Source organism: Anser brachyrhynchus, assembly GCF_964034855.1.
Source record: "Anser brachyrhynchus genome assembly, contig: SCAFFOLD_99, whole genome shotgun sequence".
NCBI lineage: Eukaryota > Metazoa > Chordata > Aves > Anseriformes > Anatidae > Anser > Anser brachyrhynchus.
The window spans coordinates 273253-300869 of NW_027663619.1; the positions used below are offsets into that span (position 1 = coordinate 273253).

The window sequence follows — 27617 nt, forward strand, 5'->3', positions numbered from 1 at the left end:
TCCCCCCAATTTGGGGGTTCGCCCACCCAATTTTGGGGGTTCCTCCCCTAATTTGGGGGGGACACAACCGATTGTAGAGTCCCCCACCCTCCTTTTTTGGGTTCCCCCCTAATATTAAAAGTTCTTCCGCCCAATTTTGGGGGACCCCACAATTTTGACGTTCCTTCCCCTAACTTGGGGCTTCAACCCTTCAATTTTGGGGGGGGCTCCCACCCTCTTATTTTGGCCTTCCGCCCTAATATTAGGCCTAACCCCTAAGAACCTTGACCCCTAACGCTATGGCAACCACGGATCTAACCCTAACCCCTACCCCAACAAACCCTAGAAACCCTAACCCTAAAAACCCTTACAGCCCTAACCCGATAAAATTTACCACACTAAACCCCTGAAGACTGTTCTGGGGGGTCCACATTCAATTCTGGAATTTCACACTTCCGTTTAAGTGTTCTGCCCCCCCAATATGGGGGTTCGCCCACCCAATTTTGGGGGTTCCTCCCCTAATTGGGGGGGACACAACCAATTTTGGGGGGGACACAACCAATTTGGGGGGGGACACAACCAATTTGGGGGGTCCCCCCAATTTTAGAGTCCCCCACCCTCCTTTTTTGGGTTTCCCCCAATATTAAGAGCTCTTCCGCCCAATTTTGGGGGACCCCACAATTTTGACGTTTCTTCCCCTAAATTGGGGCTTCGACCCTTCAATTTTGGGGGGGGCTCCCCCCTTAGTTTGGCCTTCCACCCTAATATTGGGCCTTAGCCCTAAGAACCCTGACCCCTAACACTACGGCTCCCACGGATCTAACCCTAACCCCTACCCCAAAAAACCCTAGAAACCCTAACCCTAAAAACCCTTACAGTCCTAACCCGATAAAATTTACCACACTAGACCTACGCCTAAAAGCCCTAACCCTAAAAATTAAGACCCTCTAAACCCTAACCCAAAACGTAAAGATTCTCAAAGCCCTAACGCTGGAGACCCTAACCTTAAAAAAAAAAAATAAGACCTTAAAACCCTAACCCTAAATACCTGACCATAACTAAAACCCTAAGACCCTAACCCTAAAAACCCTATCAACACTAAAACCACAAAATACTTTAAAACCTTAACACACTAACCCCCAAACCCTAACCCTTGTAACTCCAACCCTAACAACCTTAAAATCCTAACCCTAAACCCTGGAAACCCTAACCCTGAAACCCAACCCTAGTGCCTTAGCCCTGAAACCTTAACACCCTAACACCTTATTAGAAACACTCTGTAACCAATACCATAGGCTCAGGCAAGTATCTCAGTGAGGTAGCATTTTTATTCACGATTGCAATGGCAGGCGTCCCACAAGCCACCTACTAGTTCCATAACACAGTTTATATAATTTTTTTTTCCTCTCGGTGACCAGGACCCTCCCCAGTTTCCCCATTGACTGGGTAATCCATGTTCACAATCTATCCAGTGCTTCACAGAAAATACACAGCTGCTGGCCTGTTACTAGTCAATTTTATTTTTTTCTTGACTGTTTTCCTCTTTGAGGTGGTAATGTTTCTTACACCGTGATTTCCACCCAATTGCTCTAAGGATTCTGGTTGTCTGCATTTTACAAGGTTGTCTGTTAAGCTTTCTTATCACTGCAAGCATATATCAATACCACCTTCCTTCCCTCTAAACGATGTAACTCTGTGCAAAAACATTTTTATTCCCACAACCTTGATCCCCTTACCCTAAAATCCTTATTCTCTTTAACCCTAACAACTCTAACCACAACCCTAACCCTTCATATCAACCCCCCGACGCTAATGACACTGACTAATGATCCAAACCCCAAACCCCAGGCAACCAACAAAGAAACAGACACAAAGCTGAAAACTACAAAAAAGGCAAAACCCTGGATACAGACCCCAAATCACAAACACGCTACCAAAATGCTACAGAAAAGCCCCAGACGCAGGCCCCAAGCACTACAGCTAGGCCCCAGAAGCTCTAGACACATCCCAAAGCCAAAATGCAATCCCCAAACACTACAGAAAAGCCCCCAAACACCAGACACAGGCTGCAGAAGTCTACAAGCAGGCCCCAGCCACACCCGGATGCAGACCCCAACTGTCCACAAGCAGCTCCCAACCCACCCCCCCCATGAACTGGACCCCCCACCACCACCACCCAGATGCATGCCCCAGGCCCCAGGCCTCAGCCCCAGCCCCCACACCCCAGACTCAGGCCCCAAAGGTGTACAACCAGCTCCCAACTGCCCCCCTCAAAGGGAGGCCCCAAAGCCTGCCAGAGGACCCTAGAGCGTACAAGCAGCTCCCAACCCCCCCGGCACAGGCCCCAACCCCCCCCCAGACACAGGCCCCAAAGGTGTACAAGCAACTCCCCATCCTCCCCAGAGGCACGCCCCAAAGGTGTACAAACAGCCCCAACCCCCCAAGACCCAGACCCCTACAGCGTAGAAGCAGCTCCCAACCCCATGCCCCCAAGGCACATGCCCCAACCCCTCCCCCAAGGCAGGCCCTAACAGTGTACAAGCAGCTCCCACCCCCCCCCCAGACGCAGGCCCTAAAGGTGTACAAGCAGGCCCCTACAGTATACAAGCAGCTCACAACCACCCCCCCAAAGGCAGGCCCCAACCCCCTCCAGATGCAAGCCCGAAAGGTTAAAACCAGCTCCAACCCCCCAACCCCCCCTGCCCCGCGCAGACGCAGGCCCCAAAGGTGTACAAGCAGTTCCCAACCCCTCCAAGGCAGGCCCCAAAAGTGTACAGGCAGGCCCCTACAGTGTAGAAACGCTCCAAACCCTCCCCTTCCACCTCGAGGGAGGCCCTCCCCCCCCAGTATACACGAAGCTCCCAACCCCCTCTCAGAGGAATGCCTAAAAAAGTATACAAGCAGCTCCTAACACCCCCCCACCCCCCCCCCCCAAAAGAGGCAGTCCCCAAAGGTGTACAAGCAGGCCCTCAAATCCCTTAGGTGTACAAGCAGGCCCTTCAAATCCCTTAGCCCCTGCGCCAGCTTTATTGGCGAGCAGCGAGGCTGGGGGGGGAGGGGGGCAAGACAGCCTTAAATAAAATACAAATATAGAAAGTGTTATAAATGGCTGTTATAAATCCAAATAGGATTACAATCAAAGTTTACAATTTATTAAACGAATAGAGGCAAGCAAGCAGCGCTGGATGCGCCGGGAGTCTCTGCTCCCCCAGGACGCACACCTGTTACGTAAGGCGGCTGGTTTTGATGCTCCCAGGCTAATACATATTCATTACTACTTCGAGAAGAGGCAGGGTTATTAGAATTGGTTTCCGGAATCCGAAACCCCTCCCAGGGGCGCCTGCGTACCAGTCTCTGGTGGTCTCTCGGGGCTTGCTCGGGCTGAATGCTGGTTGTCTTCCTCCCAGGCTTTTGTCCTTCAATTGTCCTTCAGCTCCCCCTTCCTCCTCGTTTGGGAGCCTCTGCGCCGGATTTCAGAAACTCTAGCAACATCCCCTGCAGTAGTCAGCACTTTTCCCTAAAAACCCCTTTGTTCTCTTATCACCTAGACCCGGGCCTCGATGTTAACCCTTCAAATCCCTTAGTGACACGAATTGCTGGACCATTCCTTACAAAAGGAAGGATAAAATATGTAGAGGAGCAATGGCACACGCGAAAGCCCAGCGCCGCGGGCAGAGGCAGCGAAGGTTGACGGCAGAACAGTGCTCGGTTTGAACACGGAGAGGGAAAGCGAGGGGAAGGTGGCCGAAGCCGGCCGCAGTCTCTGAGCTCTCCTCCTCCTGATTGTTTTCTCTCAAAGCCATTTCTGTCTGTGTGCGGGCACCCGGAGCCGGCAGAAGTCCCCGTGAAGTCCTTCGGCAGGACGGAGGGCTGCGTGGGCTCCAGTGAGAGAGGGAGTTAGGAGAATCTTATCAAGTAGAGATAGAGCGCTGACAGCGTTAAACTAGGATGCTACTTAGCGTCTTTGCTAACTATGGTGCATTGTGCCAATTAACTAAAGCAAGAAGCCTTGGGGCCCTTACCAAGGTCAGTCTCCTCATAAGAGAGTGAGCCTGTCTTAAGAAACTGGGAGAAACTGGTCCTGCAGATGGACAAGAGCCAAGGAGCAACTGAGTCTGTGCAAAGACAAGAGGTCAACTAGCGGTGACGAGGAAGAGTCATCAATCTTCATGCCCACGACCTCCCGTGCTGCCCAGCGCTGAATAAACATACCTACTTTACAATCTCACTGATTGTGGAGTCCCTTTTCCGCAAGTCACTAGCAGCGGTTTCTTCCGCAGAGGTTTTCCCAGAGCCGCTTCAAAGCTTCCCTCGCGGAGCTGGGGCGTCGCAGGGGGTCGTCAAAGCACGCACACACACACACACACACACACACACACACACACAGGCGTTGTTGTCCAAACAGAAAGTATTTACAACAAATTCGACAAGCGGTTTTCCTCTGCCAGCAGCAAATGCCTGAGGGCCCCTACAGCTTCACAAATCATAGCACAAAGAGCCTAAAGTTCCTCTAAAATTTAGGGAAATGATTCAAAATAGATCTGCTAGGGGAAAACGATCACTGGCGGCAGGGTACACAATACACGCGAGTCTCAGCTCTCCTCCGCAGGGTCAGTGCCCACGCCCAAGTGCGACGCTGATGGCACCCGAACATTTGCTGTAGCAGGCAGCAGAGCCAGCAGCTCAGGGGAGCAATTTTAAAAACCAGGAGGCACTTAAACCAACCCTTAATTGACCCAGTTACTGCAGGAGAGTCCCAACTACTCGCCCTGGAGTCCTACTGTCACCAGCAAAAAGCACCAACCAAAGCTTGGGGGAACTTTGGTACAGCACAAGAGAAGGGAGTGGGGGTAGCGTAGCCGTATCGCAGAGCTGCTGCTTTTCACACCATTTTATCATCCCTGATAATTGAAAGTAAGGCCGGGTGGGCTGACCCCACCACCACCACTCCTGGCAGCATGTTTGGTCCACAACACTAGAATAATTATTTTGCTCCCTCCCGCCCCTACAGCTTCATCATCTGAAAAGATTACAGTCAAAACAATGGCATACACAAATAAAAGTCAAGAGTTGACATAGTAACTCCGGGATTTGGGTATCAACTGTCCGAGAAATCAGAACACCCAGGCTTCACAATGTGCCCAACATCGAGCTGTGCCAAGGGGGGCGGAAGGAAGAAGCTTTCCGTTTAAGCCTTCAGAGCATCGCTCCATCACTACGTCAATTCACAGCCACCACAGCGTGCCGATGGACATCTTTCTGTGCCAAAAGAAACAAGTGCTTTGTCCTCTTGATATCAAAGGTAGCCACCTATAGTTACGGAACCATGCACAAGACCTTAACTCTGACCAGCAGGGAAACTTAGGACAACTGAGTGCAGATCCTGCCAATTTCTACCAGTTCCAACTGTGCTTTAAGTCTCATTGCAAAGCCTCAGTTAGAAAAAGGATCACCTCGGGGTATCCAACAAGAAGAAGAGGTTTTTTTTTTTGTTGTTGTTGTTGTTTTTTAATATACCATAGGACTATGCAGTTCAATCATCAATCATCTTGGAAAGCTCAAGGAGGAGGTCATCCTCATCCTTCCCTGGGTCCAAGTCGAGCTCGGCTTCCAGTATGCTGTCTGAGAGTTCCCAAAGTAGCATCTCTAAATCCTCGTCTACAGATACGGGCGCGTTGCCTGTGGAACTCAGCCGGCGTGTCCTTGCTTCTTCTAGCTGGGAAGAAGCTGAAGTCGAGCTTGAGAACTCCATTGGCTCCACGGATTCTGCCTGGCTTCCAAGATGTGCTTCAGGTCTTGGCAGAGCAAGGAAGAGAACAATCAGTATATGCCATTTCTTAACGGGAAATCCCTTTTCTGCAAACCGGCTCTTAAAACCGTAGCCAACCCCTCCTGCACTTCAATCTTACCCAGGGATTGTTATTCAATTAACCCAGGGCTACATTTAGAGCCCAATATATTAGCAGGTACATTTTTCAGTTTGGGGGTTTCTCTGTGAAGCCAGAGCACCCGGAGTCTAGCAAAGATGGGAAACCAACATGGCCTCCCGGAAGCCCAGTGTCCGAGAACTACATCTCCCGGCATGCTCTGGGAAAACAATATGGACTCCCGGAAACCCGGTGGCCAAGAACTACATTTCCCAGCACTCCCCAGAAAATTGAGCCTCGCAGCGTGCCGTAGGACGCCATTTTTTGCTCTGTTACATTACCGGTTTCGTGTTTATGGAGGGTTTTCCCGCCGTTTTGGGGGGTTTCCCCTCAATTTCGGGTTTTCAGCTCTCCATTTCAGAGTTCTTCCCCGCAATTTTGGGGTTCCTTCCCTAATTTGGTGCTTCGCCCCCCCCCTACTTTTGGGGTTCCCCCTCCATTTTGGGGATTCCCCCCAGTTCCAAGCCCCCCACAATTTTGGAGGCCCCCACCATCCTTTCTTGGCCTGCCACCCTAATATTAAGGTTCTTTCCCCCAATGTTGGGGTTCTCACCACATGTTTGAGGTTCCTTCCCTTAATTTGGGGCTTAGCTCCCCGGGATCTGGGGCTTTAACCCCAATTTTGGGGGTCCCCCCCAAGTTTGGGGATTCCTCCCCAGGTCTGGGGGGGGTCCACATTCAATTCTGGAATTTCACACTTCCATTTAAGTCTTCTTCCCCCCAATTTGGGGGTTCGCCCACCCAATTTTGGGGGTTCCTCCCCTAATTTGGGGGGGACACAACCGATTGTAGAGTCCCCCACCTTCCTTTTTTGGGTTCCCCCCTAATATTAAAAGTTCTTCCGCCCAATTTTGGGGGACCCCACAATTTTGACGTTCCTTCCCCTAACTTGGGGCTTCAACCCTTCAATTTTGGGGGGGGCTCCCACCCTCTTATTTTGGCCTTCCGCCCTAATATTAGGCCTAACCCCTAAGAACCTTGACCCCTAACGCTGTGGCAACCACGGATCTAACCCTAACCCCTACCCCAACAAACCCTAGAAACCCTAACCCTAAAAACCCTTACAGCCCTAACCCGATAAAATTTACCACACTAAACCCCTGAAGACTGTTCTGGGGGGTCCACATTCAATTCTGGAATTTCACACTTCCATTTAAGTGTTCTGCCCCCCCAATATGGGGGTTCGCCCACCCAATTTTGGGGGTTCCTCCCCTAATTGGGGGGGACACAACCAATTTTGAGGGGGACACAACCAATTTGGGGGGGGACACAACCAATTTGGGGGGTCCCCCCAATTTTAGACTCCCCCACCCTCCTTTTTTGGGTTTCCCCCAATATTAAGAGCTCTTCCGCCCAATTTTGGGGGACCCCACAATTTTGACGTTTCTTCCCCTAAATTGGGGCTTCGACCCTTCAATTTTGGGGGGGGCTCCCCCCTTAGTTTGGCCTTCCACCCTAATATTGGGCCTTAGCCCTAAGAACCCTGACCCCTAACACTACGGCTCCCACGGATCTAACCCTAACCCCTACCCCAACAAACCCTAGAAACCCTAACCCTAAAAACCCTTACAGTCCTAACCCGATAAAATTTACCACACTAGACCTACGCCTAAAAGCCCTAACCCTAAAAATTAAGACCCTCTAAACCCTAACCCAAAACGTAAAGATTCTCAAAGCCCTAACGCTGGAGACCCTAACCTTAAAAAAAAAAAAAATAAGACCTTAAAACCCTAACCCTAAATACCTGACCATAACTAAAACCCTAAGACCCTAACCCTAAAAACCCTATCAACACTAAAACCACAAAATACTTTAAAACCTTAACACACTAACCCCCAAACCCTAACCCTTATAACTCCAACCCTAACAACCTTAAAATCCTAACCCTAAACCCTGGAAACCCTAACCCTGAAACCCAACCCTAGTGCCTTAGCCCTGAAACCTTAACACCCTAACACCTTATTAGAAACACTCTGTAACCAATACCATAGGCTCAGGCAAGTATCTCAGTGAGGTAGCATTTTTATTCACGATTGCAATGGCAGGCGTCCCACAAGCCACCTACTAGTTCCATAACACAGTTTATATAATTTTTTTTTCCTCTCGGTGACCAGGACCCTCCCCAGTTTCCCCATTGACTGGGTAATCCATGTTCACAATCTGTCCAGTGCTTCACAGAAAATACACAGCTGCTGGCCTGTTACTAGTCAATTTTATTTTTTTCTTGACTGTTTTCCTCTTTGAGGTGGTAATGTTTCTTACACCGTGATTTCCACCCAATTGCTCTAAGGATTCTGGTTGTCTGCATTTTACAAGGTTGTCTGTTAAGCTTTCTTATCACTGCAAGCATATATCAATACCACCTTCCTTCCCTCTAAACGATGTAACTCTGTGCAAAAACATTTTTATTCCCACAACCTTGATCCCCTTACCCTAAAATCCTTATTCTCTTTAACCCTAACAACTCTAACCACAACCCTAACCCTTCATATCAACCCCCCGACGCTAATGACACTGACTAATGATCCAAACCCCAAACCCCAGGCAACCAACAAAGAAACCGACACAAAGCTGAAAACTACAAAAAAGGCAAAACCCTGGATACAGACCCCAAATCACAAACACGCTACCAAAATGCTACAGAAAAGCCCCAGACGCAGGCCCCAAGCACTACAGCTAGGCCCCAGAAGCTCTAGACACATCCCAAAGCCAAAATGCAATCCCCAAACACTACAGAAAAGCCCCCAAACACCAGACACAGGCTGCAGAAGTCTACAAGCAGGCCCCAGCCACACCCGGATGCAGACCCCAACTGTCCACAAGCAGCTCCCAACCCACCCCCCCCATGAACTGGACCCCCCACCACCACCACCCAGATGCATGCCCCAGGCCCCAGGCCTCAGCCCCAGCCCCCACACCCCAGACTCAGGCCCCAAAGGTATACAACCAGCTCCCAACTGCCCCCCTCAAAGGGAGGCCCCAAAGCCTGCCAGAGGACCCTAGAGCGTACAAGCAGCTCCCAACCCCCCCGGCACAGGCCCCAACCCCCCCCCAGACACAGGCCCCAAAGGTGTACAAGCAACTCCCCATCCTCCCCAGAGGCACGCCCCAAAGGTGTACAAACAGCCCCAACCCCCCAAGACCCAGACCCCTACAGCGTAGAAGCAGCTCCCAACCCCATGCCCCCAAGGCACATGCCCCAACCCCTCCCCCAAGGCAGGCCCTAACAGTGTACAAGCAGCTCCCACCCCCACCAAGACGCAGGCCCCAAAGGTGTACAAGCAGGCCCCTACAGTATACAAGCAGCTCACAACCACCCCCCCAAAGGCAGGCCCCAACCCCCTCCAGATGCAAGCCCGAAAGGTTAAAACCAGCTCCGACCCCCCAACCCCCCCCCGCCCCGCGCAGACGCAGGCCCCAAAGGTGTACAAGCAGTTCCCAACCCCTCCAAGGCAGGCCCCAAAAGTGTACAGGCAGGCCCCTACAGTGTAGAAACGCTCCAACCCCCCCCCTTCCACCTCGAGGGAGGCCCTCCCCCCCCAGTATACACGAAGCTCCCAACCCCCTCTCAGAGGAATGCCTAAAAAAGTATACAAGCAGCTCCTAACACCCCCCCCCCCAAAAGAGGCAGTCCCCAAAGGTGTACAAGCAGGCCCTTCAAATCCCTTAGCCCCTGCGCCAGCTTTATTGGCAAGCAGCGAGGCTGGGGGGGGAGGGGGGCAAGACAGCCTTAAATAAAATACAAATATAAAAAGTGTTATAAATGGCTGTTATAAATCCAAATAGGATTACAATCAAAGTTTACAATTTATTAAACGAATAGAGGCAAGCAAGCAGCGCTGGGTGCGCCGGGAGTCTCTGCTCCCCCAGGACGCACACCTGTTACGTAAGGCGGCTGGTTTTGATGCTCCCAGGCTAATACATATTCATTACTACTTCGAGAAGAGGCAGGGTTATTAGAATTGGTTTCCGGAATCCGAAACCCCTCCCAGGGGCGCCTGCGTACCAGTCTCTGGTGGTCTCTCGGGGCTTGCTCGGGCTGAATGCTGGTTGTCTTCCTCCCAGGCTTTTGTCCTTCAATTGTCCTTCAGCTCCCCCTTCCTCCTCGTTTGGGAGCCTCTGCGCTGGATTTCAGAAACTCTAGCAACATCCCCTGCAGTAGTCAGCACTTTTCCCTAAAAACCCCTTTGTTCTCTTATCACCTAGACCCGGGCCTCGATGTTAACCCTTCAAATCCCTTAGTGACACGAATTGCTGGACCATTCCTTACAAAAGGAAGGATAAAATATGTAGAGGAGCAATGGCACACGCGAAAGCCCAGCGCCGCGGGCAGAGGCAGCGAAGGTTGACGGCAGAACAGTGCTCGGTTTGAACACGGAGAGGGAAAGCGAGGGGAAGGTGGCCGAAGCCGGCCGCAGTCTCTGAGCTCTCCTCCTCCTGATTGTTTTCTCTCAAAGCCATTTCTGTCTGTGTGCAGGCACCCGGAGCCGGCAGAAGTCTCCGTGAAGTCCTTCGGCAGGACGGAGGGCTGCGTGGGCTCCAGTGAGAGAGGGAGTTAGGAGAATCTTATCAAGTAGAGATAGAGCGCTGACGGCATTAAACTAGGATGCTACTTAGCGTCTTTGCTAACTATGGTGCATTGTGCCAATTAACTAAAGCAAGAAGCCTTGGGCCCCTTACCAAGGTCAGTCTCCTCATAAGAGAGTGAGCCTGTCTTAAGAAACTGGGAGAAACTGGTCCTGCAGATGGACAAGAGCCAAGGAGCAACTGAGTCTGTGCAAAGACAAGAGGTCAACTAGCGGTGACGAGGAAGAGTCATCAATCTTCATGCCCACGACCTCCCGTGCTGCCCAGCGCTGAATAAACATACCTACTTTACAATCTCACTGATTGTGGAGTCCCTTTTCCGCAAGTCACTAGCAGCGGTTTCTTCCGCAGAGGTTTTCCCAGAGCCGCTTCAAAGCTTCCCTCGCGGAGCTGGGGCGTCGCAGGGGGTCGTCAAAGCACGCACACACACACACACACACACACACACACACACAGGCGTTGTTGTCCAAACAGAAAGTATTTACAACAAATTCGACAAGCGGTTTTCCTCTGCCAGCAGCAAATGCCTGAGGGCCCCTACAGCTTCACAAATCATAGCACAAAGAGCCTAAAGTTCCTCTAAAATTTAGGGAAATGATTCAAAATAGATCTGCTAGGGGAAAACGATCACTGGCGGCAGGGTACACAATACACGCGAGTCTCAGCTCTCCTCCGCAGGGTCAGTGCCCACGCCCAAGTGCGACGCTGATGGCACCCGAACATTTGCTGTAGCAGGCAGCAGAGCCAGCAGCTCAGGGGAGCAATTTTAAAAACCAGGAGGCACTTAAACCAACCCTTAATTGACCCAGTTACTGCAGGAGAGTCCCAACTACTCGCCCTGGAGTCCTACTGTCACCAGCAAAAAGCACCAACCAAAGCTTGGGGGAACTTTGGTACAGCACAAGAGAAGGGAGTGGGGGTAGCGTAGCCGTATCGCAGAGCTGCTGCTTTTCACACCATTTTATCATCCCTGATAATTGAAAGTAAGGCCGGGTGGGCTGACCCCACCACCACCACTCCTGGCAGCATGTTTGGTCCACAACACTAGAATAATTATTTTGCTCCCTCCCGCCCCTACAGCTTCATCATCTGAAAAGATTACAGTCAAAACAATGGCATACACAAATAAAAGTCAAGAGTTGACATAGTAACTCCGGGATTTGGGTATCAACTGTCCGAGAAATCAGAACACCCAGGCTTCACAATGTGCCCAACATCGAGCTGTGCCAAGGGGGGCGGAAGGAAGAAGCTTTCCGTTTAAGCCTTCAGAGCATCGCTCCATCACTACGTCAATTCACAGCCACCACAGCGTGCCGATGGACATCTTTCTGTGCCAAAAGAAACAAGTGCTTTGTCCTCTTGATATCAAAGGTAGCCACCTATAGTTACGGAACCATGCACAAGACCTTAACTCTGACCAGCAGGGAAACTTAGGACAACTGAGTGCAGATCCTGCCAATTTCTACCAGTTCCAACTGTGCTTTAAGTCTCATTGCAAAGCCTCAGTTAGAAAAAGGATCACCTCAGGGTATCCAACAAGAAGAAGAGTTGTTTTCTTTTTTTTCTTTTTTTTTTTTTTTTTTTAATATACCATAGGACTATGCAGTTCAATCATCAATCATCTTGGAAAGCTCAAGGAGGAGGTCATCCTCATCCTTCCCTGGGTCCAAGTCGAGCTCGGCTTCCAGTATGCCGTCTGAGAGTTCCCAAAGTAGCGTCTCTAAATCCTCGTCTACAGATACGGGCGCGTTGCCTGTGGAACTCAGCCGGCGTGTCCTTGCTTCTTCTAGCTGGGAAGAAGCTGAAGTCGAGCTTGAGAACTCCATTGGCTCCACGGATTCTGCCTGGCTTCCAAGATGTGCTTCAGGTCTTGGCAGAGCAAGGAAGAGAACAATCAGTATATGCCATTTCTTAACGGGAAATCCCTTTTCTGCAAACCGGCTCTTAAAACCGTAGCCAACCCCTCCTGCACTTCAATCTTACCCAGGGATTGTTATTCAATTAACCCAGGGCTACATTTAGAGCCCAATATATTAGCAGGTACATTTTTCAGTTTGGGGGTTTCTCTGTGAAGCCAGAGCACCCGGAGTCTAGCAAAGATGGTTCAATTTTTGTAGCAAGAGGCACTTTGCCACCTTGCTTAATTTTCCTGTAAAAATATTAAGAAATCTCCATCTGCAAATATCTGTTTACTAAGTTAGTCATTTTTCCCACGGCACACTCAGCAGAGTTTGCTCCCCACTACAGGAAGCTGATCTGCAGCCATCACTTCCCTCTGCTCTCCCTGCACTCTTGTCACCTGGTATGTTTGTTCGGGTGGCATTCTTGAGGACCAAAAGGCAGAGGACACTACTCATCATTTATCACCTCACAAGGAAGTAGAACTTCACCTCATCCTCATTTAGGTATTCAGACAGAGCAAGAAGTCACTGGAAAGCTGTACCGACTTGCAGCATTTAAAGAAAGTAAGTCTAATTAAGCATTCCTGCTAGCTGCTAGAAAGTCATTTCACGTGACTTATTCCTCTGATGGATTTGGGCTTTAATTATCTCAGAACCCTCCTTTTTTCCCCACGTGTGACAGAACTTATGTTTCACTGGGGATATACTCCGATTGAGAAAAAGAACAAGTTGTGGTCATCACCTGTTTTGGGGATTTTCTTCAAGTCTGGTGGCTGGGACGTGCTCCAGCGTGGCTGGAACAGCCTAGAAAGCAGCAAAACAGTATTTAGGACTCATGGGTAAAAGATTCCTTACTAGCTTTTTCCTCCATGCTGCTTCTCCTCTGGCATTGCGGAGCCTTAGCCAAAATACAAAACCAAGGTGCTCCTGAAGAAAGTTAATATTCACTTGGAGGTTACTAATGATCTTGTGTCTTTTAAGAACACAGCATTAATGGACAAAATCCTCCACACCAGAGAAATCACAGAATCACAGAGGACTAAGTAAATAGTGCCATTAACCTAATAAATATGGAAGGGTACTACAAGAATTCTGTAGGCAGCTACTGGATTTAAAAGGAAACAGAAGGCCTGTAGAACATTTGAGTTTTCCATCTTTTCTCCTAGAGGAGGATATAAATTTTACAAGGGATCCATTTCTGCATTAGCCCCTGTCCTTACCATAGCTGCTTTTTTGGCTGGAGGTCCCATTGTGTCAGCGTCAGAGGCAGTCCGTGGTTTCACAGCTGCTACAGCAGAGGGAAAACTGCCAGGTGCCTTACGTTTCAGTGCCTTCTTCTTGGGGGAAGCGACTTTCCCATCCCAAGGCTTCGCAAACATGTTAAAGTTGGCTAGAGTAAAAGGAAGAGAGAACTGATACAGTCTTGCTCTGCCTCATGAAAAATCCACGTTCTCTTCCTCATTTCCACGGCCCGTCTACACAGTTAACTGTATTTGGCCAGCAGAATTACACTGCCATTGCCTGGATTCTCAGCAATATCTTCCACATAGTAAACTCCGTCTACCAACAATCCATACAAAGGAACAAAGGAACTGAATAGCTACAGTAAATCATAATCCAGGACGAGGGAAACTCAGACACAGAGCGATCCCAAGTGCAAGCAATACTCTAAGACGTTGTATGAAGTCTAGTAAGATTCACAAATGTTGACAGCTTTTGTATTTAAAGTCTTGCTCCCTCTAGGAAAGGAAAAGCAGCAGGTATGGTAAGACAAGAGAGTGTATGCAACTGTTGTACCAGCTTCCTCTCCCCTGCAGTGATGTCCCACAAAATCTATTAAGTTGTTCTCCAAAATCCAAATTTGTAGAGTCATATTCTAGTCTCCCATTCCTGACCTAACGTCTGGCTGGCAGGAGAAGAAACGAAAGAAAGCTGGGTACTTGTTTTCTTTGTGTGTTTATTTCCTCGTGTCCCGTGAGACAGAGAGAAAGGCTACAATGTGCAGTGCATGCAGCCTTTAAGCCCTCCTTATCTCCCTCACACAATCTCATTTTACAAAGTTGATATAATCTTAACAACGAGGCCTTTGATCCTCTGTCATTTTTGACAGAAACTGGCCCCCCACATTAAGACGCTGATGCATGCTTTACAAACACATACACGTGTCAAGCTAAGCAACACATGCCAAAGAGGAAGGTGAACTTGAACTCAACGCAGGGAGGACTTGATACCATAAACAGATGGCAGAAAAAAACAGAATACCAAAATTAGACTAAAAAGCCCCTCAATGTGTTAATTTTCTAGTGGGAAATACAGAATACCATCACGTAATTAACGAAAACAGACATGGTTGCATGTTCTGGCCCTTCTTTGCCTTTGAACTTTGTAGCCTTAAACTCTTTTATCCTCCGCATTGAAGGAAAAAGCAAAGCAGATCCTGAGCAAACGGAACTTGCTCAATATGGGAAGCACCTCACCGGGGCAGGTATTAAAGCATCTTATTACCTGATAGCTTTGTGTTCCATAACGATTTCTGCCCGGCTGGGGCAGGTCCAGGTTGTGCTGGGGGAGCTGGCACATTTCCTCCACTCTGTTGCATCCGCAGAGCTTTCTCACGCTTTATTTCTTCCAAGGTTTTAACACGCACTTCTCCTTCTGGCTTGGCTTTACCTGCCGGCTCCTTCGACTGCACTTTGCTGGGCCCGGAAAGAGTGAGCACACTCTGCTTCTTGGGCTCACCCTCAATTTTTGCCCCTGCGCTGGGATCTTTGGTTTTACCATGCCATTCAGCCTGGGCTTTGGCTTGACATTCTCGAAGAGCTCTCTCACGACGGATTTCCTCCAGTGTTTTCACATGGATCTCTCCCTTTGGCTTAGCAGCCTTCCCTGTCATCATCAAGAAATGAGAAGCACCAACATTTAAAGAGAGTCCAACAATAGTTTAAGTCTCCAAAATTTGTCACAGTACTAAGGAAAACTAAGCCTGAGCGTTCCCAATAACGCATCTTAGGACAATAGCCTAACATTCTCCTCCTCCTCTGAGCCACTTGTTGTATTTTGAAGACCAGCCCTATCCAGAGAGAGTTGCTACACAGAAATGCTGGTTTACTTGATTACTTTTTCAGACTGCATTTCAAATTCCTGCTCCCGGCAGTGGCTCTATTCTAATTGTATATGATGGTTCACAGAAGCAGCTTAAAACCTTGACAAGGCACAAGCGGAAAATAAACACACACCTAGAGCCAGATTTCTGATAGTGGCTGTCAGAAGAGCTTCAGCACTCGAGCAAGAGGAACCAGTTCTTTGTTTTCATTTGAATTCCTTTTTAGGGCTGTATGAAAACGGTCTAAGTTCACGGAAAGGAAGAAGGAGAAAGTATATTTAATAGCCAGTTGTTACCTTTCGCAGTACTAGTCCGTTGAGAAGGTAATCCTAGTCTCTCCTTCACAGACTTGGGAACTTGAACTGCAAAACAGAAAAAGACCAAATTAGGGAGGCTGCATAAACGTCAACTTTGTGTTCACATTCAAAAACAAGGCAGGAAAGGTAACTTTGAATCCCGGTGATTAAGACCTCAGCCAACATGCAAAAAGAAACATCGCAGGAAAAGGACAAACAGAAAGCCTAAATACAAAACCTGTGAATCACATCCAGATGCCTGTTTAGTAGCTGTACCTCTCTTTGGTGCTTTGTCAGCATTTCCCGGAACCTCCACCTTCTTCCCCAGCCTTTCAGCAAGGCTGCGCTTCACGGGAAGGGCGCTTACATCAGCTTCAGACAGAGAAAACAAGGAATATTTTAAGAACATTTCTTTGCAGGAAGATTTGAGAACAGTCAACCACAAGCTTCTATTTTTCAAGCATATTTTCATAAAATTGCCTTTCAGCTGCTAAATGGTTTTTTTGCCATTTCTGCAGTCAACACAGATCTCCACTGCAACGCATTTTCCTCTCACACGTCAAAAATACTCTTCAATGCAGTCATATAGAGAAGGCGGCACCTAAATAACAGCTCATAAAAAGTTCCTACCCATGGAGGCTTTCCGTTTTCCTTGTTTCTCAGCAAGATCTAGTCGAACCACAGGTTCCTCCCCTAAAACAAAAGTAAAATTTTTCTATTTCATAGAAACCAGTAGCCAATAGAAATAGTATACTGTTAGCCCATGTCCAAAAAAACCCAGCAAGACACTGTTTTGACAGCTAAACCACACAAACTCATATTACAACTATAATTAACTTAGAAAAAGTATCCATAGTCTCAGTGTTTGCCTCAAATTCCAGCTGAATGTAGTCGAGAATGAATCTGAGTCTGCTTGACAGCTATACTTTGTGCAGAACAGAGCTGCATAAGCAAGCAGAATATTATTAGGTACAAATGCTGAGAAATATTCCTTTCTAAGGTGAATGTCTATGGGTAGAAGTACTTCTTCACTTCTTTCCCTTTCAAAGGAATTTGCACAACTCTAAACAATATAATTTATACACAGACTCCTATCGCACTACTGTCCACACGTGCCACTGTCAGCCTCTTTAAAGCTTCAGAAATTGCTTCTTACATAGCACTGTCCTCTAGAGCTCTTTCTTCTCGTTACTCTCCTGTTTTTCAGTTATCCCCCTATTTGCATACTGACACATTTTTTTCTTTCTCCTGCTACTGCACTTAACCTGAGCACCAAAGCTTTCCAGTACAACCAGGGACTTTCAGCATAAAAGCATGTTTTGAACAGAAGGCGGCAGCACCAGGAGGCTAACAGGGGTGAATTGCCTTCCTTCTTGCTTAACTTTCCAGTTTAGGAGTAATGAAATCAAAACAAAAGCATTAATTATTACCTTCCTCTGTAGACAGTGTCACAGTTCTCACCACTGTCCGGACATTTTCCTTTTCTGGAGCAGGAAAAATCATAGAATCGACGGGAGGAAGAGAAGATCTTGAAGGACCTTCTGTTCAGAGCAAGCAAAACATAAGGAAGTTTACCAAACAGAAAAAACTATCACGAAGAATAAAACACTTTAATTATTCATTACTGTCAAACATACAGTGACCAGAGCATGCAAATAAGAGAGGTGACTAATTTGCCTCTGGTTGCCCTTGGAATTCCCATCTAGAACACCAGCTGGCTGAGAATCAGGTTGCTCGATGCCCCCAGCTAAACATGGAAGTCTATCCCTCAAGCAGCTCCCAGCCACCATCACCTGCCATTCTGAAGCCAATCAAATTTCACTTCTTTGGCAAATAGTTGGATTCACCAAAGCATAGCCAGCTACCCGGTATTACTGGAAGAGTTTTTTTTTGAAAGAAAAATCATCACACAGGATGAAGGTAAAGAGGGTAAGAAAGTAGGGAATATTAACTCACCACCGTGTCTCTTAGTTTTTTCCTTCATTTTCTGCAGTTTGATTTCTTCAAGTGTTTTTATTCCAAAATTCAGACCGTCCTCTGAAAACAGAAAACAGTTAATGAGACAAAGGCTTAGAGGCACTCACTGAGGACCACAGATCCTCAGGCTTCTTAGTGCTCAGGAACTTTCAGAAGTATTTAGAATAAAGCCTGTCAACACTCCTCACAAGTGAAACAACCATAGAATCAATGGCATTTTGCCCCTCCTTTCACCCTTCAGGGTAAAAGCTGTAGTTTTAATTTTAATCCATTTACGTGATATTAGATCCCTCTATCGTTAGATATGGCTTTCAACAGTGGTTGCCAGGCTGCACGTGCAGCCGTTTAAACTCCATGCTGTGACCCTGTTTTGTTCTCCAAAAGGAAAGAAAAGGAGTTCAACTTTCTGACCCAATGGGCACATGATGGTATCAGGGAGAAATGAGATCATGGAAATAACCGAGTCCATTCAGCACCCCTACATTCTATTGTGTTTTTACGCCACATTGCTTTTGAGTTAATTGTCAAGTTCTCCTTCCGATTTATCCTACTACAGGTGCTGGAATACCTTGTTTAGCAGTAGTAGCACTGGCTTTCCGAGTGGAAATCATCCGTAATCCATTTTGGCCTTCCTCAGCTGGTTGCTGGACGGGAGTTTTAGTTTCTTCTCCTTCCGCAGAAAGCTGGTCTGAAGGGGAAAAATCTATTCAGTTATGCATAGGCCAGATTGTTCGTGATTATGTAGCTCATGCAATGACACTTCAGTCCATGGTTCCTATAAAAAAGCTTTTTTTTTTTTTTTTTTTTTTTTAATACAGCTACACTGACCTGATGAACTCGTAAGTAGACTACCCTAGGACAAAACATCTCGGACTCTAGATTCTCTCTGCAGCTTTAACTACTACACAACATATTACTCTTCAGACAAAAAAAAAAAAGGAATTTCCTTCCTAGTTTCACATAGAGCTTTACACAACAGACGAGCTAAAGCCAAGAGTGGTTCTAAGCTTTCCTCCAACATTTCAGGTTCTGTCCGCTGACTGCCAGACAAAGCCACCAGTGACCTGAGCGGACTGCCTGCCCTATCGCTAGTCAGACCTCAGGTCATCTGTGATTTATACATTCATTTACAGCACAAATTCCTTCCAAGAACCAAAGACTTACACAATCATTTACAGCACAAATTCCTTCCAAGAACCAAACCATGCTCACCATCATCATCTTCATCATCATCTGCAGCATTGATTACAACTGGAGGGTGTGTAGGGCTTGGGACATTTTCCGAGTTTTCCACTTTCATCACCCGCCTTAGCTATGGAGAGGGATTGGACTGGACAGAAAGTTTGTTTTGCTGCAGTGACATCTGAGCCACTTTCAAATCATCGTCCACGGACTCAGGCGGACTTGGCAGTGTAGCTAGAGGAAGAGGAGGATCATCAGTAATATGGCAGTTTAAAACTTTGACCACAATGCACGAAGATGGTAGCTAAGGCAGATAACCTGCACAGACAATGAATTCAGCATCTCCTTTTGCCCATCCCGCCACTGTTTACACCGTGAACAATGACTTGCCTTCAAACAACAACACATCTCCCTACCACCCAGCAGAGGACGAAACAACAGAAAGCAAACTGCAAGGCAAATATCACACAAAGCAGAGAGAAGCTGAGCATGAAAGCAGAAAACAAATACCAGCAGTACAGCAGCAGTACACTCGGTTTAGCTGACCACCTAGGACTGCAGACCTTTTCCTGCACTCACAAATGGACGGTTACCTGATGTCTCCTACACTATTGGCACCCACTAAGTAATATGCAAAATTAATTCTTCAATACTTAAAGAAAAAGGACCTAAACTCACTCTTGCTTGGTGGTAAGAAGACTCCATCGATGTAACGTCCCTTTGCGTGATGAAAAGCACAGTTGGCTTTCTGACAGCCTACTGGCTGCTTCTCCCAGTAGCAGGGAATCTCAGCGCGCTTTTTCTGAAGACAGAAAGAAAGACAAGCTCGTGATAACATGCACCTAAGGTTTGCAAAGAGATGCACAGTTCCAGGTCACGACAGCGATAGGGCTGTCACAATACAGTGCTGAAACATCATTCCAAAGGTCAGTTTATCACGGAAGTATAGTATTTCCGGGCATATTCACAAAGTTTGCAGAAGCTGTAACCACTATGCACGTTTAGCCTTGTCATCATTCAGTTTGAGAAGACAGGCACTCTCAGACATCAGTTTAGGGTGGGTTAAACTAATACACCTAGGATTATACTAGGATTATTCAGAGGGAAAAAGAACATCTTAAATTGCCTACGTTAACTCTATCCAGAACTACTTCTCGGAGACTTCGTTCTTCTGCACCTTTAACTTTCCCCACTGCTTCCTAGCCCAGGCAGCTAGAACAGCATTATCTGAAGGACTCCGGGACACAAGAGACCTGATAGATCATTATCAAGCCTGCTCTCAGGAGGCTAGTACAGCCTGTTTATTACCCCCCTGCTCCAGCAGCTTTTAGCAGTCTAGTTAGCGGTTATTCTGCATCTGTTGAGAAAATACTGTCGGCGTCTAATAAAAGAAAATCTTGCTAAGATGTATCCTGCAAAAGCACAATCAGCACACCTACAGCACTGAAAAATGCTTTTGTTGATTTATTTTGAGAACACATCTTTAGGCACTCACGTCAATTTCCATGTGTCTGAATCGGCAGACATTCCTGAAACAACGACCCTCCTGCCACAGCGTGCAGACTGTCTCGTTCCCCAGAGCAGCTTCGCAGTGGCGGAAGGAACAGTTGTCTCCCTGTAACCAAAAGGAAACCAACAAGGAAAATATAATACAGCCTCAAAAACGTCCATGCTACTGCCTCAGGTTGCTACGATTGAATTCAGAATCTATCTGGTTATCACGTTAACCAAAGACCAGTGTGCCTCCTCCTCCTACTCTACCCCTTCCTGAAAAAAATGAAAAAAAAAAAAACCAACAAAAAACCAAAGCAAAGCAAAGCAAAAGAAACCCAGCCATACCTTGGTACAGGTAGAATAGAAATAGAAGTAGCAATCGTCTCCTTGTTTAGACATGCCGACAAGTTCTGATAACAAGCTCGGGTTCTCTCCACAGGGACTTCCTCTGCTCTTGGAGAGAGCTGTCTTCACCCTTGCTTGGGCTGAAAGTCTTCCACTGGCTTGTGATCAGTGAAATCTTCTTTTTAAAAGTAACCCTAAACAAAGTACCAACAAGTGAAAAATAATGAGTAACAAGCATTTTTCCAGCTTTCTTCTGTTCATCAAATTAGTCTCTTGAGGAGAGCAATGCCTTGAAATCAGCTGTTACGGGAACTAACACAATATTAAACTAAAGTTCTGTAAGGCTGCCAGGAGCTTTGTCAGCAAGTGTTCTCTTCCACGTCCTCAATAATATGCCTTGGAGCACATCCGGAAGCCTGAAAATGGAGTCACTTCTTCAAAAACCACCTGATCATACATGCAAGGCAATGATCAACTATGGCTACGAGTAACTTCTACAGAACGCAGTATGACGCATTAAATAGCATGTTCCAGTCACTGTGAGTCTTCGAGTTCACCTACTTGGACAACCTCAGCAAAGTTATCGATCTTCAAAGACTTCCAGTTAACTTCTCCTAGAGGCCGAACCAACACTGAATCCGTGAATTAATGATAAAGGGGTAGGAAGAATTTGCCTCCTCACTTTGCCAAGGGAGCCTCTCATCCACAATTCAAACATAGGATGTGCTTTTAAACAGCTTATAACTAATGGAGGAAGCAAGTCCATCTGAACACTCTCTCAGACTGGAGACAGCCAGGGTTAGTTAGCTCTTCAAAAAATAAAAACCAAAAAAAAACCCCACAAAACAAAACAAAAACAAAAAAACCCAGTGCATTTAGAGATGAACTCGTGATTCAAAGTGGCTGCAAAAATGAGGCTCCATCTTCCACAGCCAGACAATTTGACTTTTTTTTTTTTTTTTTTAATTCAAAATTCAGTATGTTCCAATCTCTGGTCTTCAAGATTTCTTCACCTATTAAGAAAACACTAAAACCTTTCCCCATCTTTATTACCTGTACAGCAAAAAACACACCAGTGCATAGAAATACACAAATGTGCATACGCATACACACATATGTGTTTAGACACACACACGAGGAGTGAGTGATAGAAAGTTAGCGAGAGCGACAGTGGAAATCAGAAGTTTTGCCTTTTTGACACAGAGAGCGCGTAAAAACTCTCTCATTTTGAGGGAACTAGAAAAAAATGGAGGATCTACCAAATATTTTGATGAGTATGCCTTCGAGGCCAATGCTTTATACCATGAGTGATCTGGGGGCCAGCACACAAATATGCATACATATGTACATGCATACAGGATAAACATATCTATACACACAAGCGTGCACAGTATATGTTGTATGGTATCCATATGGAGAACAACTCGTAGCCCTGATCAGACACGTAGAGTTGCAATCAATTAACAGCAGGAAGACAGCAGATCAAGGATACAGCAAGCTTTGAGAGGCAGGGCAATGCTCACTTTGCCAGTGGCATGGCTGCATGATACCAAGAATTTTGAATTAGTTTGATTTTTTGGAAGCAATTTGTTTTCTTTCTGCGCTGTAGCAAATACCACAGGTTTGCCATCACGTGCTGTTCCCTAATCCATATATCCATCATCATCCATTGCTGCAAGATCATGAAAGGTTAGAAAAGATGACTTAGGTCCAATTTAACAGCCAATGATTTTTCAATGACCAGAGCTGCAACAGATTTTATTTAGCCACAAGCAGGTTTTTTTCTCTGATGTGAAGTCAGATATTTTGATTTTTTTTTTTTAAGACACTAAATGTCATAAAACCTGCAACCAGACCAGATAAAGTTCAAATTAGAGTGATTCTGAATCCTTTCATTAAAATGCTGCACATTTCTGTGCAAATTATTTCTGACTCTTCTGGACAAAAGCGGATGAAATAGTTCTTACAAATTAATAATAAAAGGTTGGAACCTTTTACTCACACAAACACTAGTGAATTTTCCAGGAAGTATTATTTTGGCAGGGAATTTTCCCAAATCTAAAGTAAAGAGGGGAAAAGTTGGGTTCTCGTATTAGTTGTTGGTTTTGACTGCTTGACAAAGGGAATAAAAACAGTAGTTAAGTGCAAGGTTTCCTTCTCTTCTTTAGTATTGAGAGGAATCGTCACTTCTGACCTTTAGCACCTTCAGAAACACACTTAGTGCCATGCAGATTCCTCTGCATCTACTTCTAAAAATTACTGGTGCTCCTTAGCATGGAAGTTGGACTTGAAATCTTTCCCAGATTGAGCTCTTTTGAATGCCCAAGGAGCTCATCATTTTGCTTGTTGCCTTCCATTTTCCTGAACAGACCCAGAACGCTGTTCAGGATATGAATGGATCTGGTCTAAGGAATGGGAAGAAAGCAAAAACCAAGGATACCTCACAGCCCTAAATGCCATAAAAAGCAGTCTCATTTTAAAAAAGATCTCCAAAGCTTTTTTTTTTTTTTTTTTAACTGACATCTGCCAATATGGCGATCCAAGTGCTGAATAGAAACCAACTGAACTAGCCCCTGAAAGCCTGAATAAAAATGAGTAACTCTGGTGCACTCAGCAGGTCTGTAATAGAAGTTGGCAAGATTTTTAGATTTCTTTTTTCTCCAGGGTGCTAGTAAAGTTTTTGCGTTACGAGATTTTGAACTCTTTTTGTACAAAAGAATTACAGATGCACTACAGTCACGGTAGCTGGGGGTCTGGAAATACATGCCAACAAGTGTCATAAACTTTGCCTTTGCTGAAGGAAGATAACTAGTCCAAAGAAAACCTGCCTAGTTTGTTTTACAGGCTTGTCTTTCTCAGTATGGAACAAACTGACCTCCCTGGTCTAACTTTCCAGTTGGCTATTCTGCCTTTGTCCTGGAGAGAAGAGCAAGAAGGGAACAAAATATTTTTGCACTCCAAAAAATGCATTAGGGAAGGATTATCACACCTACCTAAGGGTAATTTCTTGTTTGTTTATAAAGCACAAAGTCTTTCTCTTGGACAGTCTCTGTTGCTGGCCTGTTTTGTGCCTTCCATTTATAATAAAGGTATTAAAGATGCTTACCCCGTTTTGGTGGTTTTTTATTTTAAGAACAGTGTAAGCGGACAGTCGGATGACAAGCAAGAAAGAACAGCATAAATCCTTGTTGTGACCCGGCTTTTTAATCACCCAGCATCAGCCTTGCTGCAAAACAGTCTCCGCTGATTTACCTGCTTGTTAAAGCACCCCACAGGCTGCAAGTGTTGTGTGCTAGGTGTCAAACTATATTTAACGGTGCATAGGTAAACCATTCATCTTCCCATGGTCAAAGCACAGAAGAGCCTCCTGCTAGCACAGCTCATCCTTGCTGTAACTGCTTTTAAACCTATTTGTTGGTAAGAAAAGAGCTCAGTACACCACCTTCACAGGGCAAAAATTCACATGGAAGAGCAGAAAAACCCAGAAGTGTGCTCCTGGAATGTGCTTGAACGCCCTGAGGAGATGGCAGCATGCCCTGGGAAAATGCTTGGGTCCCCCAGGGAGATCTTTGGTCTTCAAGGGAGGTGATTGTGTTCCCCAGCAAGGTGTTTGGCTGTCCCAGGGAAATGGGACGCAGGAAATGTGTCACCCAGGCGTCACAATGGGCAGCGGGGCAGCGGTGGCTGTGTCACCTAGGCGTCACAGTGGGGCCGCGACACGGTAGCCCAGTCGGGATAAAAGGCCCCTGGTTGGGGGCAGGCCCCAGTCGGGATGGAAGCCCCTGGCAGCAGGCAGCAGAGGGCAGAGCAGGGCAGGACAGGGAGGTGAGTGCGCGATGGAGCAGGGGCTGAAGTGCAGTGCGAGCCTGAATGGTCCAGGAACCAATGTGGGGAGGAGATGCTTGTGTGCTCATCCCAGTGCAGAGATGATGCCTGGGTGCCTGAGAAGGTGCCCGCGGGACTCAGGAGCTGCTTTCTTGCTCGATGGAAGTTCTTGGCTATGGCAAGAAGAATCTGGGTGCTCCCCAGGCTTCTTAGCTGCTGTGTCCAGATGCTCCCTGGGTGTGCAGGGAGATGCTTGGTTTCTCCAAGAAGACAGCTGGGTGATGCAGAGATTTTTTTGGATGTCTCAGGAAGATGGATTGGTGATCCTGGCTGTTTCTTGGTGGCTCCAGAGAAATGCTTGAGTGCTATTTGGGGATGCTTGTGTACCCTAGGAGATGTGGTTGTGTGCCCAAGGGAGAGGCTAGTTTGATCCAGGGTAAAGCTGTGTTTCTCCAGGGAGGATTTTGGGTGCTCCAGGGAGATGGTTGGGTGCTTTTTGTGTGATGCTTGGCTCCAGGGAGATGCTGGAGTGCTGTGGGGAGATGCTTAGTTCCTGCTCTTTGGTATCTGTGTCCCCTGGGGGGGTGCGTGCATGAGCACGGGGACATACTTGAATGACCCTGGTAGGTACTTGTGCAGCCCTCAGAAGCTCTTGGGTGCCAAGGGAGGTGCTTCCCATGTCCAGTGGGATGTTTGTGTGCCCCAGGTGGTGTTTTGGTGCCCTGGGGAGATGCCTGGGTTCTCCAGTCAGATGTAGGACTGTGGTGGGAAGGTTCCTGTGTGAGGTGCAATGAGGTGCTTGGGTATTGCAGGGAGGTGCTTCTGTGCTGCAGGGAGATGCTTGGGTGCCTGGGGCAGAGCTTTGTGTGATTAGGGGATAGATTTTTGTGCTCTAAGGTGCAGCCAAACATTCCGCAGACCATTCCCCATCTTGGGAGCACCCAAGCATCTCCCCAGAGCACCCAACCATATTGTACTAGGAGTACCCAAGCAGCTCCCCAGAGTACACGAGCATGTCCAAGGAGCATTCAGGCACCTCCCTAGAGAAGACATGAACCTCCCTAGGGAAAGAACCAGTCTCCCTTGGGAATACAAGCATCTTCCTGGAGCACTCTCCACGACACCCAAGCCTCTCGCCAAGGAACATAAGCACCTCTTGAAATCACCGAGATTTTCCCCAGGGCACACAAGCCTTGTGTTGGAGTAGACAAGCATCTCCCCAGGACACCTAAGCACTACATTCTACCTGTGAGGCATCATCCAAGAGCATTCCAGCACCTTCCAGGAGATCCCAACATCACCCTGAGCTCACAAGGTTCTGCCTGGCTCAGCCAGGCATCTCTCCGGAGCACCCAAGCATCATTGTAGGGCATCCAAACATGACCCTTTTAAGGACCCAGGCATTTTGGGTAGACCTGTGCGGTGCCAGGGGTTGGACTTGATCATCCTTATGGGTCCCTTCCAACTCGGGCTATTCTATGATTCTACGATTCCCCAGCAGCAGCAAAGCATTTCCCCAGGAACACGGCTATTTCCCTGAGGCACACAAGCATAACCCCCCGAGAACGCAAGCATCTTCCTGGAGAACCCACGCATCTCCCCACAGCACTCAGGCACCCCACTGCAGCATTATTGAAACATCTCCCCAGGGAACCCAAGCACATCCCAAGGTACTTTGACATCCGTCCAGAGCTCCCAAGCAAGTTCTTTCAGCATCTCGGTCGTTCAAAAAGCACCTCTGTGAAGCATGCAGAGACCTCTGTGGAGTACCCTAACTTGTCCCTGGGGTAGGAGAGGTAGATACCCAGGATCCCCAAGCATCACTCTGGTACACCCATCACATCCTTGGTACGCAAAAGCACCTCCCCGTGCTGCACAAGCAATTTGCTGAGGCAGCCAAAGATCTCTCCAGAGCACCCAGTCACCTGCGTGGGATATTCAAAAAGCAAAGCGCGGACAGAAAAGCAAAGCAAAAAAGGTCCAAAAATAAAACAAAGCAATGCAATGAATATGTACCTAAAAAAAAAAAAAAAAAAAAAAAAAGGACAAAAAAACCCAAGGAAAGCAGGGCCAGGAAAAGCAAAGTAAAGCATGTCCAGGAAAGGCAAAGCAGTGCAAGGCAGAGCAAAGAAAAGCAGAGCAGAGAAGGTAAAGCAAAGCCGTGGCAGGAATACAAAGCAAAGCAAACCAAAGGAAAGCACGGCCTGAAAAAGCATGGTCAGGAAAGGCAACGCAGAGCAAGGCAAAGCGAAGCAGTGCAAAGCAAAGCAGTGCAAACTTGTACAAGGAAAGTCCCAGCAGTGCCAGGAAACGTATAGCAAAGTAAAGAAAGCAGTTTGAGGCAAGGCAAAGCAGAGCAGAGAAAGTAAAACCAAGAGGTGCCAGGAATAGGAAGCGATGCAAGCAAGACAAAGGAAAGCGTGGCCTGAAAAAGCAAAAGAAAACATGGCCAGTGGAGGCAAAGCAGAGCAAGGCAAAGCAAAGCAAAGCAAAGTAGCACAACGAAAAGCAAAGCATTGCCAGGAAAGACAAAGCAAACAAAGGAAAGCAAAGCAATCTGAGGCAAAGCAGAGCAAAGCAGGGGCAAGAACAGCAGAGGAAAGTAGAGAAGGAAAAGCAAAACTGTGCCCGGAAGAGCAGAGCAAAGCAAAGCAGAGCAAGGAAAAACAAAAGGAAGCGAAGCAAATGTAAGGAGCTGGCGGCCAGCCCTCCTGCCGGTTCCCAGTGTCTGCGGGGCAAAGACCGCAGGGCCCTCATGCCGGGTAGAGCTGGCGGCCAGACTCGGACGGTGGCTGTACCCTGCTCGCCCGCTCCCCGGCCTCCTTGACACCTCATAGTCCGCCGTGACAGCGGGCAAGAACCATGTCTTGCTTTACCTGGTTTTATATTTATTTATTTATTGATTGATTGATTGATTTATTGTTGCCTTTCTTCCACTGTACTTATCGTCGTTGAAAACCTCACCCAACACCGTCCCCGGAAGGGTAGCTGTGGGGACCGC

General features: G+C 47.3%; 2 long non-coding RNA genes across 2 annotated transcripts; both read right to left on the reverse strand.

Annotated features, from left to right (window-relative positions):
• Positions 1 to 11999: 11999 nt before the first annotated feature.
• On the reverse strand, positions 12000 to 13603 carry LOC308187155. The gene is made up of 2 exons (XR_013944487.1): positions 13137 to 13603; positions 12000 to 12362 (listed from the first exon to the last, which is right to left on the reverse strand). It is a non-coding gene; the product is annotated as an uncharacterized lncRNA (long non-coding RNA).
• A 1944-nt stretch (positions 13604 to 15547) lies between these two features.
• LOC308187154 lies at positions 15548 to 25334 on the reverse strand. Its single transcript, XR_013944486.1, has 4 exons — positions 20792 to 25334; positions 17750 to 20567; positions 17224 to 17334; positions 15548 to 16486 (listed from the first exon to the last, which is right to left on the reverse strand). It is a non-coding gene; the product is annotated as an uncharacterized lncRNA (long non-coding RNA).
• Between the last annotated feature and the right edge of the window lie 2283 nt (positions 25335 to 27617).